Source organism: Triticum aestivum, chromosome 3D, assembly GCF_018294505.1.
Source record: "Triticum aestivum cultivar Chinese Spring chromosome 3D, IWGSC CS RefSeq v2.1, whole genome shotgun sequence".
Lineage (NCBI taxonomy): Eukaryota > Viridiplantae > Streptophyta > Magnoliopsida > Poales > Poaceae > Triticum > Triticum aestivum.
The window spans coordinates 455,861,822-455,867,942 of NC_057802.1; the positions used below are offsets into that span (position 1 = coordinate 455,861,822).

Here is a 6,121-nt window from a genome sequence, read left to right on the forward strand (position 1 = left end):
TCGCGATCAAGCATAATGATGGCCACAACCCTAGGTCAAACACCGCTACCTTGGCAAGTCCGCTGACCACAAGGTACCTTTGTTGCAAAAAATAACCATACGACATGGCACAGGATATTGCGCGGACATGGCAGCCAATCACAAGGTCGTGAAGGATGACTATAATGTATTAACACTACAGCAGTTAAGTTTCTATGAGTGGAACAATGAATTTTTTTTTTATATAAGCCTACTTAATCTAGTCATGATCTATAACCAAAAGTAGTTATCTTATCAAAACAGGGAGGCACACTCTCACATACCAGTTCTTAGTAATCATAGAATGCCCATTATATATTAACTGAAGTAAAACCAAGCATGTATATACAATGAATTTCAGGAATAAAAACTTTTTGGGAAATTATAGTAGATCCTAAACAAAAATAAAATACAAAATAGAAAGGTACTTTGACATGGCCTTCCATCAGTGTATTCATTTGTCTTCTATTGATCACCCACACCTGAAATGAAAATAAAATGATGGCTTCTCATTTTGGTCTAAAAAATTAGATCAACAAATGATAAATGAAAATTAATGTTAATAATTTTGTAACTGCAATAAATATGGCATCAGGACCAAAAGATGCTCAAATAACATCAATGCCTAAACTGTAGTAGCATGCAGATATAACATACTTTTTGTCTCATAAACCAAAGGAAGTTCAGAATATACCATCTTAAATCGGTGTGAGCGCCTTGGCTTGCATCATCTCCTAGTTGACCTGAGCTACAAATGCAATACAGGTCAATACTCTGATTTCATTGACCCTATTTTGCACAGGTCAATACAGAAGGAACCAAATCAGTCAATAGAGATACTCTGAAGAAATGCTTACCATATTTTTACAGAGATGCAGAGGGAGAGGGAGCGGGACAGGGTCTGAGTCTGATGGTGTAGAAGAAGCCGGAGAGGAAGACGACCATGCGGTCTGTGCCTGTCGTGAAGAGGCGATTGTTTCCGTTCATGGCGCCACCGAAGTGGTTATCGGGGGCAGACAGGATGGGAATCTCCACGTCCGCGGCGTGGGGGTGCTGCGGCGGCCACCTCGTCCTCTCCACGAAAGCTTCATGTCCTCGTCCATCTCTCAAGTGTGGTGGTGCCCATGCCTCTCCTGCTGAGAGTTGAGGAGCGGCGAAAGCCTGGGTTAGGAGCAGCTATGGCAAGAGCACAACGGGGCAAGATAAACAGGGAAGGAGAAGGTCGATGTACCTCTGCAAGGAGCGAAGGAGAGGGGCTTGAGTAGCAGGCTGCACCCTTCCTGACGAAGAAAGAACGTCGGTCGACCGACGGCGCTCCTCGCACACGCATCTGCACCTGCCGCTCCTGGGTCGAGCCGGCAGGTTCAGCAGGAAAAATAGTTGAAGGATGCAATAAATGGCATCTCAAATTTTGTAGCCCAAGAACAAACTGTTGGAAATATGCCCTAGAGGCAATAATAAATTGGTTATTATTATATTTCCTTATTCATGATAATCGTTTATTATCCATGCTATAATTGTATTGATAGGAAACTCAGATACATGTGTGGATACATAGACAACACCATGACCCTAGTAAGCCTCTAGTTGACTAGCTCGTTGATCAATAGATGGTTACGGTTTCCTGACCATTGACATTGGATGTCGTTGATAACGGGATCACATCATTAGGAGAATGATGTGATGGACAAGACCCAATCCTAAGCATAGCATAAAAGATCGTGTAGTTTCGTTTGCTAGAGCTTTTCCAATGTCAAGTATCTTTTCCTTAGACCATGAGATCGTGCAACTCCCGGATACCGTAGGAGTGCTTTGGGTGTGCCAAACGTCACAACGTAACTGGGTGACTATAAAGGTGCACTACGGGTATCTCCGAAAGTGTCTGTTGGGTTGGCACGGATCGAGACTGGGATTTGTCACTCCGTGTGACGGAGAGGTATCTCTGGGCCCACTCGGTAATGCATCATCATAATGAGCTCAATGTGACTAAGGCGTTAGTCACGGGATCATGCATTGCGGTACGAGTAAAGAGACTTACCGGTAACGAGATTGAACAAGGTATTGGGATACCAGCGATCGAATCTCGGGCAAGTAACATACCGTTTGACAAAGGGAATTGCATACGGGATTGATTGAATCCTCGACACCGTGGTTCATCCGATGAGATCATCGTGGAACATGTGGGAGCCAACATGGGTATCCAGATCCCGCTGTTGGTTATTGACCGGAGAGGCGTCTCGGTCATGTCTGCATGTCTCCCGAACCCGTAGGGTCTACACACTGAAGGTTCGGTGACGCTAGGGTTGTAGAGATATGTGTATGCGGAAACCCGAAAGTTGTTCGGAGTCCCAGATGAGATCCCGGACGTCACGAGAGGTTCCGGAATGGTCCGGAGGTGAAGAATTATATATAGGAAGTCAAGTTTCGGCCACCGGAAAAGTTTCGGGGGTTACCGGTATTGTACCGGGACCACCGGAAGGGTCCCGGGGGTCCACCGGGTGGGGCCACCTATCCCGGAGGGCCCCATGGGCTGAAAGTGGAAGGGAACCAGCCCCTAGTGGGCTGGGCGCCCCCCTTGGGCCTCCCCCCATGCGCCTAGGGTTGGGAACCCTAGGGTGGGGGGGGGGGCTTCCCCCTTGGCTTGGGGGGCAAGGCAACCCTTTCCACCCCTTGGCCGCCGCCCCCCCAACCCTAGATGGGTTTTGGCCGGCCCCCCTCCCAAAGGGGCCTATATAAAGGGGGGGGAGGGAGGGAGCAACCTACAGCCTTGGGCGCCTCCCTCCTCCCCTGCACACCTCTCTCTCTCTCGCAGAAGCTCGGCGAAGCCCTGCCAGAGACCCGCTACATCCACCACCACGCCGTCGTGCTGCTGGATCTCCATCAACCTCTCCTTCCCCCTTGCTGGATCAAGAAGGAGGAGACGTCGCTGCACCGTACGTGTGTTGAACGCGGAGGTGCCGTCCGTTCGGCACTCGGTCATCGGTGATTTGGATCACGGCGAGTACGACTCCGTCATCCACGTTCATTGGAACGCTTCCGCTCGCGATCTACAAGGGTATGTAGATGCACTCCTTTCCCCTCGTTGCTAGTAGACTCCATAGATGCATCTTGGTGAGCGTAGGAAAATTTTAAATTACGCTACGATTCCCCACAGTGGCATCATGAGCCAGGCCTATGCGTAGTTACTATGCACGAGTAGAACACAAAGAAGTTGTGGGCGTTGATGTTGCCAATTCTTCTTGCCGCTACTAGTCGTTTCTTGTTTCGGCGGCATTGTAGGATGAAGCGGCCCGGACCGACCTTACATGTACGCTTACGTGAGACAGGTTCCACCGACTGACATGCACTAGTTGCATAAGGTGGCTAGCGGGTGTCTGTCTCTCCTACTTTAGTTGGAACGGATTCGATGAAAAGGGTCCTTATGAAGGGTAAATAGAAATTGGCAAATCACGTTGTGGTCATACGTAGGTAAGAAACGTTCTTGCTAGAAACCTACAAACCACGTAAAAACTTGCAACAACAATTAGAGGACGTCTAACTTGTTTTTGCAGCAAGTGCTATGTGATGTGATATGGCCAGAAGATGTGATGAATGATATATGTGATGTATGAGATTGATCATATTCTTGTAATAGGAATCACGACTTGCATGTCGATGAGTATGACAACCGGCAGGAGCCATAGGAGTTGTCTTTATTATTTTGCATGACCTGCGTGTCATTGAATAACGCCATGTAAATTACTTTACTTTGTTGCTAAACGCATTAGCCATAGAAGTAGAAGTAATCGTTGGCGTGACGACTTCATGAAGACACAATGATGGAGATCATGATGATGGAGATCATGGTGTCATGCCGGTGACGAAGATGATCATGGTGCCCCGAAGATGGAGATCAAAGGAGCATGATGATATTGGCCATATCATGTCACTATTTGATTGCATGTGATGTTTATCATGTTTTTGCATCTTATTTGCTTAGAACGACGGTAGTAAGTAAGATGATCCCTTATAATAATTTCAAGAAAGTGTTCACCCTAACTGTGCACCGTTGCGAAGGTTCGTTGTTTCGAAGCACCACGTGATGATCGGGTGTGATAGATTCTAACGTTCGAATACAACGGGTGTTGACGAGCCTAGCATGTACAGACATGGCCTCGGAACACACGCAATACACTTAGGTTGACTTGACGAGCCTAGAATGTACAGACATGGCCTCGGAACACGGAGGACCGAAAGGTCGAGCATGAGTCGTATAGAAGATACGATCTGTTGGAAATATGCCCTAGAGGCAATAATAAATGGTTATTATTATATTTCTGTGTTCATGATAATAGTCTTTTATTCATGCTATAATTGTATTGTCCGGAAATCGTAATACATGTGTGAATACATAGACCACAACCTGTCCCTAGTAAGCCTCTAGTTGACTAGCTCGTTGATCAACAGATAGTCATGGTTTCCTGACTATGGACATAGGATGTCATTGATAACGGGATCACATCATTAGGAGAATGATGTGATGGACAAGACCCAACTTAAGCATAGCATAAAAGATCGTGTAGTTTCGTTTGCTAGAGCTTTTCCAATGTCAAGTATCTTTTCCTTAGACCATGAGATCGTGCAACTCCCGGATACCGTAGGAGTGCTTTGGGTGTGCCAAACGTCACAACGTAACTGGGTGACTATAAAGGTGCATTACGGGTATCTCCGAAAGTGTCTGTTGGGTTGGCACGGATCGAGACTGGGATTTGTCACTCCGTGTAAACGGAGAGGTATCTCTGGGCCCACTTGGTAATGCATCATCATAATGAGCTCAATGTGACTAAGGCGTTAGTCACGGGATCATGCATTGCGGTACGAGTAAAGAGACTTGCCGGTAACGAGATTGAACTAGGTATTGGGATACCGACGATCGAATCTCGGGCAAGTAACATACCGATTGACAAAGGGAATTGCATACGGATTGATTGAATCCTCGACACCGTGGTTCACCCGATGATATCATCGTGGAACATGTGGGAGCCAACATGGGTATCCAGATCCCGCTGTTGGTTATTGACCGGAGAGGCGTCTCGGTCATGTCTGCATGTCTCCCGAACCCGTAGGGTCTACACACTTAAGGTCCGGTGACGCTAGGGTTGTAGAGATATATGTATGCGGAAACCCGAAAGTTGTTCGGAGTCCCGGATGAGATCCCGGACGTCACGAGAGGTTCCGGAATGGTCCGGAGGTGAAGAATTATATATAGGAAGTCCAGTTTTGGCCACCGGGAAGGTTTCGGGGTTTATCGGTATTGTACCGGGACCACCGGAAGGGTCCCGGGGGTCCACCGGGTGGGGCCACCTGTCCCGGAGGGCCCCGTGGGCTGAAAGTGGAGGGGAACCAGCCCCTAATGGGCTGGGGCGCCACTTTGGGCCTCCCCCCATGCGCCTAGGGTTGGGAACCCTAGGGGGGGGGGGGAGTTTCCCCTTGCCTTGGGGGGCAAGGCAACCCCTTCCCCCTTGGCCGCCGCCCCCCCCTTGGAGATCCCATCTCCAAGGGCTGCGCACCCCCTTGGGGGCCTATATAAAGGGGGGGGGAGGGAGGGCAGCAGAACACAGCCTTTGGCGCCTCCCTCCTCCCTTGCAACACCTCTCTCTCGCGCGCAGAAGCTCGGCGAAGCCTTGCCGGAGAGCCGCTACATCCACCACCACGCCGTCGTGCTGTTGGATCTCCATCAACCTCTCCTCCCCCTTGCTGGATCAAGAAAGGAGGAGACGTCGCTGCACCGTACGTGTGTTGAACGCGGAGGTGCCGTCCGTTCGGCACTCGGTCATCGGTGATTTGGATCACGGCGAGTACGACTCCGTCATCCACGTTCATTGGAACGCTTCCGCTCGCGATCTACAAGGGTATGTAGATCCACTCCTTTCCCCTCGTTGCTAGTAGACTCCATAGATGCATCTTGGTGAGCGTAGGAAAATTTTAAATTATGCTACGATTCCCAACAGTGGCATCATGAGCCAGGCCTATGCGTAGTTACTATGCACGAGTAGAACACAAAGAAGTTGTGGGCGTTGATGTTGCCAATTCTTCTTGCCGCTACTAGTCGTTTCTTGTTTCG

At 48.9% G+C, this 6,121-nt stretch overlaps 1 long non-coding RNA gene across 1 annotated transcript; it reads right to left on the minus strand.

Moving 5' to 3' along the window:
* Positions 1 to 317: 317 nt before the first annotated feature.
* On the minus strand, positions 318 to 900 carry LOC123074936 (uncharacterized). The gene is made up of 3 exons (XR_006436063.1): positions 876 to 900; positions 713 to 766; positions 318 to 500 (listed from the first exon to the last, which is right to left on the minus strand). It is a non-coding gene; the product is annotated as an uncharacterized lncRNA (long non-coding RNA).
* Positions 901 to 6,121: the final 5,221 nt, after the last annotated feature.